This window comes from Phyllobates terribilis, unplaced genomic scaffold (genome assembly GCF_046119375.1).
Source record: "Phyllobates terribilis strain yellow unplaced genomic scaffold, ASM4611937v1 Scaffold_8__6_contigs__length_399053987, whole genome shotgun sequence".
NCBI classification, from domain to species: domain Eukaryota; kingdom Metazoa; phylum Chordata; class Amphibia; order Anura; family Dendrobatidae; genus Phyllobates; species Phyllobates terribilis.
In genome coordinates this window covers 136689060-136706580 of record NW_027362768.1, presented here as the reverse complement: position 1 = coordinate 136706580, position 17521 = coordinate 136689060, and positions in this window count along the sequence as shown.

Here is a 17521-nt window from a genome sequence, read left to right as displayed (position 1 = left end):
GAGGTCATGTCCAATGAACTCGGCTCACCTCATGCACGTCACTGACAGCGTGGGAAAATTCTCACGCTGAAGTGCTGAGTGCAGGAGAATACTCCCACGCTGTCAGTGATGTGCATGAGGTGAGCTCATGTCCAATGAACTCAGCTCACCTCCTGCACGTCACTGACAGCGTGGGAAAATTCTCCTGCAATCAGCGCTTCAGCGTGAGAATTTTCCCACGCTGTCAGTGACGTGCATGAGGTGAGCCGAGTTCATTGGACATGAACTCGGCTCATCTGGATGTCGTCACAGAGAGACGCTGAGCAGCGCAAGCAAGCCTGCGCTTCTCAGTGTCTGCGGGATGACAGGCTGGATGGCAGCGTTCTGCTGCGGTCCAGCCTGTCATCTCGATGTAGCAGAGCTGAAGCTGTCGTGGGAACCATGGAAAGGTAAGGATGAGGTTGCTTTATTATTTTTCTTTTATTGCAGGAGATCGTTGGCTTCAGCTGGAATGGGCGTGATGGTAAGTATGGTTTAATTTAGAACAATAAAGGATTGTGTCTTTATTTCAATTAAAGGACTTTATTCTGGGTGTTTGTGTTTTTTTTAACTTTGACTATGGGGTTAGTAATGGGGGTGTCTTATAGACGCCTCTCCATTACTAACCTGGGCTTGATGTCAGCTGGCATTATAAGCTGACATCAACCCCAACCCTATTACCCCCTGCCACCGCACCAGGGCAGCGTGGAAGAGCGAGGCTAAGTGCCAGAATTGGCGCATCCTATGAATGCGCCATTTCTGGGGCGGCTGACGGCTGGTGTTTCTAGCCTGGGAGGGGGCCAATATTCATGGCTCCCTTCCTGGGCTATTAATATCAGCCCCCAGCTGTCTGCCTAGCCTTTGCTAGCTATTAAATTAGGGGGGACCCACGTCATTTTTTTTGGGGGGTCCCCCATTTTAATAGCTAGTAAAGGCTATGTATTCAGCTGGAGGCTGATATTAGTAGCCTGGGAAGCTCCGTGGGTATTACCCCCTTCCCAGGCTTCAAACATCTGCCCCAGCCGTCTGCTTAACCGCCGCTAGAGCCTAAAATTAAGGGGAACCCCACGCCAATTTTTTTAATAATAAATCCTTTATTTTAATACTAAATGACAAGTACAGTAACCAACACTATCACTGTACTTCATATATATGTGACTGACATGTTTCTATCTATCTAATCTATGTGTGATGCTCTATCTTTCTGTTCTAAATTGTCGGGTACCGCTGCTGAATTGCCGGCCGGCTTTTTTAAAGAGACAGTGCATGAAAACACTATTATTTTTTTAAATAAATCCTTTACACTAAATGACAAGTACAGTAAGCAACACTGTCACTGTACTTCATATATATGTGACTGACATGTTTCTATCTATCTAATCTATGTGTGAAGCTCTATTCTTTCTGTTCTAAATTGTCGGGTACAGATGCTGAATTGCCGGCCGGCTTTTTTAAAGAGACGGTGCATGAAAACACTAATATTTTTTTTAATAAATCCTTTACACTAAATGACAAGTGCAGTAACCTACACTGTCACTGTGCTTCTTATATGTGTGACTGACATGTTTCTATCTATCTAATCTATGTGTGATGCTCTATTCCTTCTTGTCTAAATTGTCGGGTACCGGTGTATGCCGCTGCTGAATTTGCCGGCCGGCTTTTTTAAAGAGAGTGTCTTCTGAGCAGTTTGTCAGCTTTTGGACACCTTTGCAGGTGTTTTCTATGTGTTTCTATGTGTTTTTGTTTGCCTGCCATTGGTTTTAACGGTGTTCGACGGTGTTCTAAGGTGTTCGACGAACAGTTCGACGAACAGTTCCTCGAACATCCCGGTGTTCGACGAACCGAACCGAACCCGAACACTACGGGGGTGGCTCAACACTAGTCCTGAGGAGATAATTTGCATATTCCCACTGCATTTTGGGGTAAGTGAAGAGTCTCCGCGAGCTCAAAGAACACTGGATTTTGGCTGTTGGAGCTGAAAAGAGGACATCGGTAAACCGCGCGCCTACCGGCGCGCGCATTTTGCAGCTTTTTTTTTAAGCTTTTTTCACTGTTTTCAGAACATTAACAATAAGAACATGGAAGAGTCCAGGAGCCATTTGGTGAGCTGCATATCCTGCTACATGTTCACAGACTTGCCAGTGGAAAAGCCAAACTTCACATGCCAGAAATGCAAGCTTGTGTCCCTGTTGGAGGAAAAGTTGCAAAATCTAGAAGAGAAGTTAACTACCTTGAAAATCATTAAGGAAGGTGAAGAGTTCTTAGACAGAGCAGAATTATCTCTTCATGATTCAGAAAGAGAAGAAATTCGAACTGCACCTGACGAAACAGAGGAATGGAAGCATGTGACCCACAGAAGCAGGAGGATCGAGAGGCAGTCAGCACCCATACTGCTCAGGAACCAGTACCAGGCTCTCACGCAGGAGAACCATGAAGATATACAGCAAAATAAGACTTTGCCAGCAATGAATAACCTTGTAAGCCCTCAGAATCCTCCTGGATGGAGAAAGAAGAATGTTGTGAAGAAAAAACGGAGAGTGGTGGTTATGGGGGATTCCCTGTTAAGAGGAACAGAGGCCACTATCTGCAGACCAGACATAACCTCAAGAGAAATGTGCTGTCTTCCAGGAGCAAAAATTAAAGATGTGTCTGACAGGATATCAAGACTCTTCAGACCTACAGATCACTACCCATTCCTGCTAATACATGTGGGGACAAATGACACCGCAAGAAAGGACCTGGAAACCATCTGCAGTGACTTTGAAGACTTAGGCAAGAAAGTGAAAGAATTGGGAGCGCAGGTGGTCTTCTCATCCATCCTCCCAGTGGATGGCCATGGAACAGTGAGGTGGAATAAGATTCTACAGGTGAACAACTGGCTACGTCGATGGTGCCGTCAACAAGGATTTGGATTTCTGGATCACGGAATGAATTACCTATACGATGGACTACTTGCTAGAGATGGGGTGCACCTTACGAAGACTGGAAAACATGTATTTGGAAGTCGCCTTGCTACACTCATCAGAAGAGCTTTAAACTAGAACAATGTGGGAAGGGAAGCAAAAGGCCAGAAAAAGCCATACAGCTGACAAATACTATTGAGATCTCTGCTACTGGAAGTGGAAAAGAAGAACAAAGACAAAACAATTTAAATAATAAAAATATGGGAGGAAGAGAAACCAATCACAAACTAAAATGTTTTTATACAAATGCACAAAGCATGGGCAACAAACAAGGAGAATTGGAACTACTAATGCAGGAAAAGGAATATGATGTCATTGGAATCACTGAAACTTGGTGGGACGATACACATGATTGGAATAAAAGGCTAAAAGGATACAACTTATTTGCAAGAAACAGACTTGATAAACGAGGAGGAGGTGTTGCATTGTATGTTAGAAAAGCGTATATCTGCACAGAGATTGAAGCTTCAGAGACTGGGAGTTCTGTGGAAACTGTTTGGGTAAGAATACAAGGAGAGAACAACGGAAAGGACACCATTGTAGGCATTTACTACAGGCCACCTGGGCAAGCTGAAGATATGGATGAACTCTTTATGTATCAAATGACCAAGTTCTCCAAAAAATATGACGTAGTGGTCATGGGAGATTTCAACTATCCAGACATTTGTTGGGAATCTCTCTCAAGTAAAACTAACAGGTCAAGCAAATTCTTATCCTCTCTTGCTGACAACTTTATCTTCCAAAAGGTAGGGGAGAAAACAAGGGGATCTGCTACTTTGGATCTAATCCTTATAAACAGGGAGGAAATGGTTGAGGAGGTAAAGGTGGCTGGGACCCTAGGAGGCAGCGATCATGCTATTATAGAATTTTGGATAACTAGAGGAGGAAGACATGTGAAGACTCAAACTTCAAGGTTAGATTTTAGAAAGGCAGATTTTAAGAGACTCAGAAAGAGAATAGGAGGGATCCAATGGCTGGATGTCCTTAAGGACAAAAATGTCCAGGAAGGATGGGAAATTTTTAAAAATGAGATTCTCAAAGCACAATCGTTAACAATCCCGAAAAGTAGGAAGAATGGGAAGCATTTAAGGAAACCAGGATGGATGAACACAGAACTTAAACACATGCTAAAAAGAAAGAAAGAAATGTTTATTAAATGGAAAGAGGGAGGCATATCTAAAGATTATAATGCAGTCTGCAGATCCTGTAGGGCACGTATCAGGTTAGCTAAAGCTGACAATGAATTAAGGCTTGCAAGAGATGTCAAAAGCAATAAAAAAGGATTTTGGGGGTATGTCAAAAGTAAAAGAAAAGTCAAAGATGCTATAGGATTTTTACAGGATGAAAATGGAGAAATGGTAAGAGAGGATGTTGAGAAGGCCGAACTTTTTAATTCCTATTTTGCATCTGTTTTCTCTCAGAAAGAAAATGTAACATCAACTGATCTTCACTGTCCTTTTAAAGGAATAGAGGAATCCAAGTTATCTGTAAACCGAAAGATTGTGAGGGAATATTTAGCTAACATAAATGAGTTCAAGTCTCCAGGTCCAGATGAATTACACCCCAGAGTACTGAAGGAGATCGTAGAAGAAATTTAGAACCACTCTCCATAATCTTTGAAAATTCTTGGAGAACAGGAGAAGTCCCAGAAGACTGGAGAAGAGCAAATGTTGTTCCTATCTTCAAAAAGGGGAAGAAGGTGGACCCAGGGAACTATAGGCCGGTGAGTCTGACTTCTATACCAGGAAAGATCTTTGAACAAATTATTAAACAACATGTATGTAAGTACATGGATAAGAATGAAGTGATTAACTAGAGTCAGCATGGGTTTGTAACTAACAAGTCATGTCAGACTAACTTAATTTCCTTCTATGACAGAATCACTGACTGGGTGGATCAGGGAAATGCTGTAGATATAGTATATCTTGACTTCAGCAAAGCATTTGACAAAGTATCTCACACCATCCTTATTGAAAAAATGACCAAGTATGCAATGGACCAGGCAACTGTTAGGTGGATTCATAACTGGCTTAGTGATCGGACTCAAAGGGTGGTTGTAAATGGCTTCACATCCAGCTGGATGAATGTCTCAAGTGGGGTACCACAGGGCTCCGTCCTGGGACCTGTGTTGTTCAACATCTTTATCAATGATTTAGATGAAGGAATTGAGGGTAAGCTGATTAAATTTGCTGATGACACAAAGCTAGGAGGGATAGCTAATACTAGAGAAGAGAGAGAGAGGATTCAAAAAGACCTAAATAAACTGGAGCAGTGGGCAGCAACCAACAGAATGGTTTTTAACAGGGAAAAATGCAAAGTACTACATCTGGGCAATAAAAATGAAAAAAGCATATACAGAATGGGAGGAATAGAGCTAAGCAACAGTACATGTGAAAAAGACTTAGGTATACTAATAGATCATAGACTGAACATGAGTCAACAGTGTGATGCAGCAGCAAAAAAGGCAAATACAATTCTGGGATGTATTAACAGAAGCATACAGTCTAGATCACGTGAAGTCATTATCGGTCTTTACTCCTCTTTGGTCAGACCTCATCTGGAATACTGTGTACAGTTTTGGGCACCACATTTTAAAAAAGACATAGACAAACTGGAGCAAGTTCAGAGAAGAGTGACCAGAATGGTGACTGGTCTGCAAACCATGTCCTATGAGGAACGGTTGCAGGATTTGGGAATGTTTAGCTTGCAAAAAAGAAGACTGAGAGGAGACTTAATAGCTGTCTACAAATATGTCAAGGGCTGTCACATTGTAGAAGGATCATCTTTATTCTCATTTGCACAAGGAAAGACTAGAAGCAATGGGATGAAACTAAATGGGAGGAGACACAGATTAGATATTAGAAAAAACTTTTTGACAGTTAGGGTGATTAATGAGTGGAACAGGCTGCCACGAGAGGTGGTGAGTTCCCCTTCAATGGACGTCTTCAAACAGAGGCTGGACAGACATCTGTCTGAGATGATCTAGTGAATCCTGCTTTGAGCAGGGGGTTGGAACAGATGACCCAGGAGGTCCCTTCCAACTCTACCATTCTATGATTCTATGATTCTATGATCACAGTTCTCGCTATGATCAAGAAGAGAGTTGCCAGATGCCCAGATTCCAGTGATTCCGGACTATAAGATGTGAACAGTTGCTACAATGTGATTTCAAATTAGCTTAATTAATTTCTCTGCCATTTCTTATTGGCCATTAACAAGCTGTAGAATTGGGTGAACATTGGATATTCATGTGTACACCATGTATTTATCCAAATATAAAGCTTATCATTGGAGAAAGTTAGAGATAATCCAGTTTAGCCTGTTTCATTTTATGTTAAGAGATTGCAAAAAAACTGAAAGCAGAAGTAAAAGGGGCCAACAATACTTAAAGAGGTTTTTTTTCTATAGTGATTATATATCCTCTTCATTATGGTGCATACAAATACACTTAGTGTAGGTAAATTAGATTGCTCACCTAGAAGATATACAATACTTGCTGATCCAAACCTCTAATTAAGACCTCGTAATCTCAATGCATCTCCAGTTCCAGAATTATTTTTTTTTTTATCTTGAAAAGACATATGATCCCCATTGGCTTTGTTCTTTTCATCTTTGGCTTCAATGTAGCATTATTCTTATATTTGAAAAATCTGTCTCACCACTTATTGTATCTCCATAGCTTTCTTCTTCGTTGGCAGCCCTCAGAACTGGCCACTAGCTGTTGTCTTCAAACAACTGCTTATTGTCTGGAGGAGACCTTCTGTAGAAGCAAACTGTGGTTTGTTATCTGCAGCTTTAAGATCTCCAATCGAGTCTTTTTTGATGTGTGAAAATCTTACAATATTGATGAAACAAGACACCAGAATATATTTTCCGACTTCTTCTGGCTCAAATATGAGGAGCCACATCACTTTGTATAATGGAATTTTATTCAGATTTTTTTGTAGTTAACACTTTTTTTCGTTCTATAACTTTTGGAAAGTCATCGTAGATGAGATTAGCAGGAGTAATATGTGTCTATCACAAGGTCAATGTTTTCAACATAGAATTCACTCCAGCATTTTAATACCTCTTTGAGAACATGCAGATCTGTGTTCTTGAAATGCAGTCTTTTCATTTACAAAATATCGATGTACGTGGGGGTTTTTTTTACACTTTTTCAGAACCTAATTTATCAGGGAAAATCATGTTGTTGCACTGGTTACTAAAAAAACAGCAGATGTTTTGTGTGAAATGAATACATATTACCCGCAAAAGCTCTGATTAATAGACATCAAGCGTGGGCATGTGTAAAATCTGATGAAACCACGTTCTCTACTCTAGATACATAGTTATAACTACTAGAGTCATATCTGTTAGATTCTAGTCAGTCCTGGCAAATCTACTGGAACTCCATTATACCAATCTAACCTAACCTAACCCCAATGATCAAAGCTGAAAAACCTTAAAGATATTATCCAGGTGTTAAAATTAATGGTCTATTCTTAGTATACCCCATTAATATTAGGTTGGTTGGGATCCAATTCTTGGCTCTTATAAGGAGCAGCTGTTTGAAGGGATTGTGACACAATGGACTTGGGCCACATTACTGCAATACTGAGCAAAACTGCAATGAAAAGTACCATAGTAGGAAGCAATGTAAAATCCGATGTAAACAATGAGAAGGCTTCAGTGCTTGCCTGAATATCATGACGTCTTCAAGCCTCTGAGAGTCAGACCCCCACTGATCTATTATTGATGGCTTATACACATACAGATGATCATAAAAGACAAACATCTCAGCAGATCTAACTCAATTTAGCTAACTTCTGGTAGTGCTTAACACTGTAAGAGAGCGATAGATACATAGATAGATAGATAGAGAGATAGATAGTTAAAGACAACTTTATTACCACCGTAGGTCTATAGCTAAAACATAATCTACTTGTCACGGGTGTGTCAGAGTTGACAGACAGTCATTCGGTGTCCGGCTTTAGAAGGTCGCTGCGTTTGGCCTTAAAAACATTTCCCTGATTCTTTTATGATTCCTCTCTCTTTAGGACCCAGCGGTGATCCTCACCTTACTTGGAGATTATACTTTTCCCTTTAGGACCCGGAGGTATCTTCACCTTTCTGCTGTTAATCAGCACTTCCTTGCTGTGTCCTTAAATACACTCACATCCTCAGAGAGTTGCTGGTGATACCGTGTTTTACCTTTTCAGGCCTGGGATTCTAGTAGTCAACTAGAATTACCTTGGAGTTCCTTCGTGGATTGTTGGCGTGCTTTCTCCGGTGTCATCTTGAAGCTAAGTGCATTTCCCTGTTTGTTTCCCCTGTGTTTACTTTAGTTTGTAGTGGGGCTAACTTAATGCTCACCCCTACCCCTCCCTACATAGGGCCTTGCTTTAGGGTCAGCAAGGGCCAGGTTTCCTGCTCGGCAATAGGTGAAGAACTTATTTAGGGTCTATAGGGGAGTCAGGGTTTGTCGTTAGGGGTCTCCACTCTCCTTTTCCCTAGTTGTAGGCCTCCCCCCCTTTTCCCATCGTTATAAGCTGGGTTCTCCCCATACCTAGCATGACACTACTCAACTGCATTATATCCTGAAGACATATAGGCAAGCATTCCTCTAGATCAGGAATGTCAAACTCAAAAACACAGAGGGCCAAAATTCAAAACTTGGACATAGTTGTGTGCCAACCTTGATTTTTATAAAAAAAAAAAACTAAATATTTTGTGAGGTCACAGAAGAGAATATCTCACAACTTTGCAGCCCTTACATTTTCCTCCTATTGATTGTCCTAGATTGCCCTTTCATTGCCCCCATAAAGTATAATGCCAACAAAATTGCCCCCCAAGCACAGTATGATACCTCCACAGTGAATTCCTCCACAGTACCCTCCACACATATGATATGATGACTCTATTGTATCCCCTTCCCCACATCCTCAACTCCTCTGTCAAGGTATGGTGACACCAACACAGTATAATGCCCCAACTATGATTCAAACACAGCCCTTCACACAGTATAATGGGCCCCACATAATCCTCCATTCAGAATAATGGCCCCACATAGTGCTCCATACAGATTAATGGGCCCCACATAGTCCTCCATTCAGAATAATGGCCCCACATAGTGCTCCATACAGATTAATGGCTCCACATTGTCCTCCATATGGCATTGCGAGTCAAATATAATCACCCTGAGGGCCAAATTTGGCCCACGGGCCAGAGTGTGACATGTGTGCTCTATATGTATGAATTCCTTTCTGCATTGTGGTTATCAAATTATCTTAAAGGGATTGTCCAGGATGTCAGCATAGATGGCCTATCCTTTGGGTAGGTCATCAGAGTCTGATTGGTGGAAGTGCAAGACCTGGCATCCTTGGGGACCAGCTATTCCCGGTGCTTGGTGCTTCAGTTGCGGAGTCACACAGCACAGCTCCGTCAACTGTATAGTGGATGCAGCTGGGTACTGCATATCTGCATGCTATTTGAATTTTATAGGGGTCAGAAGTTCAGTACCTGCCACTATTGCTTTGACAGACCTGTGCTGTGCCTCTGATCAGTGGGGGTGCCAGGTGTTGCATCCCCACCAATGAGACATTGATGACCTATCCTAAGTAATAGGCCATCAATGATAAAGTCCAAGACAACCCCTTCAATGTGTCTTTATATGAACCATTTAAATATTTTATATCCATTATGTCCATTTTATGCTTTTAAAAACTGTGATATGATTCATTGTGCCATAACCATGGACAGCACAAATCAGAGATAGGCTCCATTATTGAAAAAAGGGACACATACACTGTTTCTAAGTACATTTTCACAAAAATGCTGCAAAATTTCAGAGTGATACATACAATACAGACCAAAAGTTTGGACACACCTTCTCATTTAAAGATTTTTCGGTATTTTCATGACTTTGAAAATTGTACATTCACACTGAAGGCATCAAAACTATGAATTAACACATGTGGAATTATATACTTAACAAAAAAGTGTGAAAAAACTGAAAATATGTCTTATATTCTAGGTTCTTCAAAGTAGCCACCTTTTGCTCTGATGACCGCTTTGCACACTCCTGGCATTCTCTTGATGAGCTTCATGAGGTAGTCACCGGAAATGGTTCTCACTTCACATGTGTGCCCTGTCAGGTTTAATAAGTGGGATTTCTTGCCTTATAAATGGGGTTGGGACCATCAGTTGCGTTGTGCAGAAGTCTGGTGGATACACAGCTGATAGCCCTACTGAATAGACTTTTAGAATTTGTATTATGGCAAGAAAAAAGCAGCTAAGTAAAGAAAAACAAGTGGCCATCATTACTTTAAGAAATGAAGGTCAGTCAGTGCGAAAAATTGGGAAAACTTTGAAAATGTCCCCAAGTGCAGTTGCAAAAACCATCAAGCGCTACAAAGATAATGGCTCACATGAGGACCGCCCCAGGAAAGGAAGACCAAGAGTCACCTCTGCTTCTGAGGATAAGTTTATCCGAGTCACCAGCCTCAGAAATCGCAGGTTAACAGCAGCTCAGATTAGAGACCAGGTCAATGCCACACAGAGTTCTAGCAGCAGACACATCTCTACAACAACTGTTAAGAGGAGACTTTGTGCAGCAGGCCTTCATGGTAAAATAGCTGCTAGAAAACCACTGCTAAGGACAGGCAACAAGCAGAAGAGACTTGTTTGGGCTAAAGAACACAAGGAATGGATATTAGACCAGTGGAAATCTGTGCTTTGGTCTGATGAGTCCAAATTTGAGATCTTTGGTTCCAACCACCATGTCTTTGTGCGACGCAGAAAAGGTGAACGGATGGACTCTACATGCCTGGTTCCCACCGTGAAACATGGAGGAGGAGGTGTGATGGTGTGGGGGTGCTTTGCTGGTGACACTGTTGGGGATTTATTCAAAATTGAAGGCATACTGAACCAGCATGGCTACCACAGCATCTTGCAGCGGCATGCTATTCCATCCGGTTTGCGTTTAGTTGGACCGTCATTTATTTTTCAACAGGACAATGACCCCAAACACACCTCCAGGCTGTGTAAGGGCTATTTGACCAAGCTGGAGAGTGATAGGGTGCTACGCCAGATGACCTGGCCTCCACAGTCACCAGACCTGAACCCAATCGAGATGGTTTGGGGTGAGCTGGACCGCAGAGTGAAGGCAAAAGGACCAACAAGTGCTAAGCATCTCTGGGAACTTCTTCAAGATTGTTGGAAGACCATTTCCGGTGACTACCTCTTAATGCTCATCAAGAGAATTCCAAGTGTGTGCAAAGCAGTCATCAAAGCAAAAGCTGGCTACTTTGAAGAACCTAGAATATAAGACATATTTTCAGTTGCTTCACACGTTTTTGTTAAGTATATAATTCCACATGTGTTAATTCATAGCTTTGATGCCTTCAGAGTGAATGTACAATTTTCAAAGTCATGAAAATACAAAAAAATCTTTAAATGAGGTGTGTCCAAACTTTTGGTCAGTACTGTATATATTTACAATAAAGGAGCCTGTCTATGATTAATGCTGCCCATCATTTCAGCAGAATGAATCATCTAACAAGTTCCCTTTAAAGGGAACCTGTCTCCAGATTTTTCCCATATAAAGTAGGGCCAGCGCTTGTATGCCCTCGTATACAGCATTCTAGAATGCTGTATATAAGTTCCCAATCCCCTTTGAATAGCACAAAAAATAGCTTTTATTATACTCACCTATGAGGCAGTCCTGTCCTGTCCGATGGGCGTCACTGGTCTTGATCCGGCGTCTCCTGTCTTCATGCAATCATCGTCATCCTTCTTGCTTTGTGTAGATGACACATCTTACATCATTTATCCCCATCATGCTTCTGCGCAGGCATATTTCTCTCTACCCTGCCAAGGGTTAGAGCAAAGTATTGTAGTGCGCATGCGCCCTTTCCCTGCACATGCGCATTACAGTACTTTGCTCTGTTCTCGGCAGAACAGAGAGAAGATCCCCTGCTCAGGAGGGGGACACTGTGTGGAGTACGTAGGACATGTCCTCCACACGAAGCAGGGAAGGAGGATGGTAATCATAAGAAGAGAGGATGCACCGGATCAAGACCAGCAACGTCCATTGGACCGGACCGCGTGGTTGGTGAGTAAAAACAAGGTACTTTTTTGTGTTATGCAGAGCACATTGGGGACATATATGCGACATTCTAAAATGCTGTATATGTGGGCTATAGGTGCTGGCCCTACATTATATGGGAAAAACCTGGTGATAGATTCCCTTTAAGATATAGAAGTTAATTATTTGCAAATGCTTCAAAATGTTCTTTTCATCTCAAGCAGCTTATAATTTGTATGCAGACCTTCTATAAATGTTCCTTTTGTTGCCATTATTAAATCGCCTGGGTGGAAAAATAAAAATTTCAGTCCAGCCTTACAATTTGTGACATTTCCAGAAAAAGCACTAGACGTAGAAGAGCACACATCTGATGTCCATGCGATTTATGCTTTTGGTGCTGTGCTACTTTAGTTAATATGTTGACATTTAGGACTTTACTGGTATATAATAAACACATCAGTTACTTCACATAGAGGTTTATTTCTTTCATTATAAGAGCCGTCGGTGACTTATTGTAAGACTTTTTTATACTGTTCTCTCCCTGTGGCACTAACGGTGTAACATGGTTGATGTAGATGTATATAAAAAAAATCCTAAGGGGAAGAACAACCCGGGCATCACAGAAATGCCATAAAATGAATTAGGCTGTGATGAAAATGATGGCAAATAAAGATGTAGATGTTAAATACATCAAAGTAATTTAATAGAAGAAGGGCATCCTGAATATGCATCAGTCAGCGGAGGGATGCATGTAAGGAGGTCATGCAGTTGAATCATGGATGCAGGCTTTGTAGGTGGAGGTATGGTGTGTTTGAAGTAGTGATAGATCCGCGCATTATAGTCCCTGGGTAGATGGCTTTAGTTAAAAATTAAACTAAATTAAAGTCTCTAAAGCTGCCATAACAGGATTAACGGACAAATTTGTATTTATTAATTCATTCATTAAAGTTTTGATGTATTTTAAAAGTATTTATAGTCAATCTCATTCATAGAGAAGTCATTTATACAGAGCAAACATACACAGCAGTGCAATACATACACTGCATATACATTCATGAAATAAAAGTAGCCCTGTGTAAAATCTGTGTTTGTGCCCTTCTAAGGGTTGTGGTAGATCGGCTCACTTGGCTGCACATAGAGGTAGACACAGGAACACTGTCTCTTTAAATCTTCTTTGGTTTATTAAGAGCACTGCATAAACCACAGCAATGTTGGCAAAAGAAACACGGCCTTCCCCGCATAACAGGAAAAATAAAATATAATATATGGCACAGTCCTTGTTGCTATGGGTAACTGCCCGCTTCAGGAACTCCAAAGCTTGTGCCTTCATGCCCACCCCACACCAAATGCTCTAAAAGGCTGGGAATGTAGGCTCTGACCTCCTCCCACTTTACAGATGTTTAATCACCCTAGCACTAAACATGGCTAATTAACCCTTCATTCCTTCACGTGCTGGAACCTTTTCCCTATGTTTAACCCCTTAAGGACCGATCCACTTTGTAGGGTAATGACCAGGCCTAATTTTTGAATTCTGACCACTGTGATTTTATGAGGTAATTACTCTGGAACGCTTCAACGGATCCCACTGATTCTGAGATTATTTTTTCATGACATATTGTACTTCATGATAGTGGTAACAATTCTTCAATATGACTTGTGTTTATTTGTGAAAAAAATCAGAAATTTGGTGAAAATTTTGAAAATTTGGAAATTTTCAAACTTTGAATTTTGCCCTTAAATCAGAGAGTTATGTCACACAAAATAGTTAATAAATTACATTTCCCACATGTCTACTTTACATGAGCACAATTTTGGAAATAACATTTTTTTTTATAAGGAAGTTATAAGGGTTAAAATTTGACCAGCGATTTCTCATTTTTCAAACAAAATTTACAAAACCATTTTTTTAGGGACCACGTCACATTTGAAGTGACTTTGAGGGGCCTTTATGACAAAAAATACTCAAAAGTGACACCATTCTAAAAACTGCACCCCTCAAGGTGCTCAAAACCACATTCAAAAAGTTTATTAACCCTTTAGGTGCTTCACAGGAATTTTTGGAATGTGGAAGAAAAAAATGAACATTTAACTTTTTTCACAAAATTGTCATTTTAGACCCCAATTTTTTTATTTTTGCAAGGGTAACAGGAAAAAATGGACCCCAAAAATTTGTTGTGCAATTTCTTCAGAGCACAACAATACCCAATATGTGGGGGAAAACCATTGTTTCGGTGCATGGCAGGGTTCGGAAGGGAAGGAGCGCCATTTGACTTTTTAAAAGTGAAATTTTCTTGAATAATTAGCGGACGCCATGTTGCGTTTGGAGAGCCCCTGATGTGCCTAAACAGTGGAAATTTCCCACAAGTGACACCATTTTGGAAGCTACACCTCTCACAGATTTTATACAGGGGCATAGTGAAGATTTTGAACCCACTGGTACTACATACAATGTGATAACATTAGGTCGTCATATGTAAATATTTCAATTTTTTTCACGAAAAAATATTTCAGAAACTCCACAATTGACTCCATTTTCTAAACTACACCTTCAAAATTATTCATATATGGGTGTAATGAGTCTTTTGAGCCAACGTTTTATTATAGAATTAATAAAGTTTGACTGAACAATCGGGCCCAAGAGTGATGGAGCACGCTTTGTCTTTAGGTCATAAAATCATATTTCTGGGGTATAATGTCCCCAGCATCACATTTGCCAGTAAATACGACTATACCGTGCTCACAGAGCATACCACAGTTGTTTCATTAGAGCTGGAAAACACTGCATTGAAATGAAAGGCAACATGTTTCAAAATGGAAGAGTGTAACAATGTTGCAAAGCTGAGCACCTTCACAGGAGAAAAGAAAATCCAGGGCTACTGCCACTCTTTCAAAAAAAGGGACTAGTTGTACAACGTCTCTATAGCACAATCAATCCCTATATGAGGGACGGATGTGCCATGTGACGCTGGCACACCATAGCAGGTCCCTGCCCGGCAAGGTAGGAACCACCATGTGCACAGAACAACCCATCCTTTTACAGAGTATGTGAGGAGGCAGTATGCTACAGTACATGAGGGCAGTTGTAACAGGTGTAACGGGTAGAGATGAGCGGTGTTCGACTCGAACTGTTCGCCAATCTCAAATTCGAGCTGTTTTGGGCGGTGTTCGAGCCATTCGGCGAACACGAACGATTTGAAAAAAATTCGGCTGTTCGAGGTTATGTTTGATAACAGTTCGTGCACCAAAATCATAACTGGATTTTTTCTCAGTAATGCTGAAAATTAATGTTAATACGCAATTTGAGTGTACAGCGGGGCAGGGGGAGGGGCAGGGGATGGATCTCTGCAGTAATAATGAAGATCTCCATTTTTTTTTCTCTTTCCCGCATTTACAGTGGGGAGGTGCAATCTGTCAGCCTATCAGCAGCGCACACACGGAGCGAAGTGCTTTTTTTCACACAAGCAAGGGCATGTGTCATTGGCAGTGTATGTCACATGTCCTTGCCCTATAAGACCCAGCCATTTTCCCCGTCGCCACCATTTTCTCACTGCTGCAGCTGCGTGTTAGACGGCACCGCTGTTGCTGTGTGCGCTATACTTTGTTAATTTCAAGCCAATTTTCGCACAAATCTACAGATAGCTTGGGAGTAGGGAAGAGTTGTGATTGCAGTCCTTTTAAGGACTAGGTTACATCATTTCCTACGACTTTTATCAGGCAGGTCTGTGCTCTTAAATAGATAGATTGTGGGAGTAAAGACTAATTGTAATTGCAGTCCTTTTCAGGGCTAGGTCACATCAGTTTCTATCACTTTTTGCCAGGCAGGTCTGTGCCACTGCTGTGCAAGTTTTTTTCACAGCATTTGGGTAAATCTAGCAAAGCAAATCCTTTTTGGCCAATTGCAGAGTGTGTTAGTCAGTGGAGTAGCCTATCTGTGTTGCAAGCTACACCACCTGTGTATAGAATACAATTTTTTTTACTGCACCTAGTGAAGTAAAACCTTTTGGGCATAGCATCATTCTATTAGTCCAACTATACTGACCTCCATCAGGTTGCAAATTCAATATAATTTTTTTCTGCATCTAGCTCTGAAAAAATATTTAGGCTTCTAGCAGAGTGTGGGACTTGGTCTATTAGTCCATCTATACTGACCTCCATCAGGTTGCAAATTCAATATAATTTTTTTCTGCATCTAGCTCTGAAAAAATATTTAGGCTTCTAGCAGTGTGTGGGACTTGGTCTATTAGTCCATCTATACTGACCTCCATCAGATTGCAAATTCAATATAATTTTTTTTTGCATCTAGCTCTGAAAAAATATTTAGGCTTCTAGCAGTGTGTGGGACTTGGTCTATTAGTCCATCTATACTGACCTCCATCAGGTTGCAAATTCAATATAATTTTTTTCTGCATCTAGCTCTGAAACAATATTTAGGCTTCTAGCAGTGTGTGGGACTTGGTCTATTAGTCCATCTATACTGACCTCCATCAGGTTGCAAATTCAATATAATTTTTTTATGCATCTAGCTCTGAAAAAATATTTAGGCTTCTAGCAGTGTGTGGGACTTGGTCTATTAGTCCATCTATACTGACCTCCATCAGGTTGCAAATTCAATATAATTTTTTTCTGCATCTAGCTCTGAAAAAATATTTAGGCTTCTTGCAGTGTGTGGGACTTGTTCTTTTAGTCCATCTATACTAACCTCCACCAGGTTGCAAATTAAAAATAATTTTTTTCTGCATCGAGCTCTGAAAAAATATTTAGGCTTCTAGCATTGTGTGGGACTTGGTCTATAAGTCCATCTATACTGACCTCCATCAGGTTGCAAATTCAATATAATTTTTTCTGCATCTAGCTCTGAAAAAATATTTAGGCTTCTAGCAGTGTGTGGGACTTGGTCTATTAGTCCATCTATACTGACCTCCATCAGGTTGCAAATTCAATATAATTTTTTTCTGCATCTAGCTCTGAAAAAATATTTAGGCTTCTAGCAGTGTGTGGGACTTGGTCTATTAGTCCATCTATACTGACCTCCATCAGGTTGCAAATTCAATATAATTTTTTTCTGCATCTAGCTCTGAAAAAATATTTCAGCTTCTAGCAGTGTGTGGGACTTGGTCTATTAGTCCATCTATACTGACCTCCATCAGGTTGCAAATTCAATATAATTTTTTTCTGCATCTAGCTCTGAAAAAATATTTAGGCTTCTAGCAGTGTGTGGGACTTGTTCTATTAGTCCATCTATACTAACCTCCACCAGGTTGCAATTTAAAAATATTTTTTTTCTGCATCAAGCTCTGAAAAAATATTTAGGCTTCTAGCAGTGTGTGGGACTTGGTCTATTAGTCCATCTATACTGACCTCCATCAGGTTGCAAATTCAATATAATTTTTTTCTGCATCTAGCTCTGAAAAAATATTTAGGCTTCTAGCAGTGTGTGGGACTTGGTCTATTAGTCCATCTATACTGACTTCCA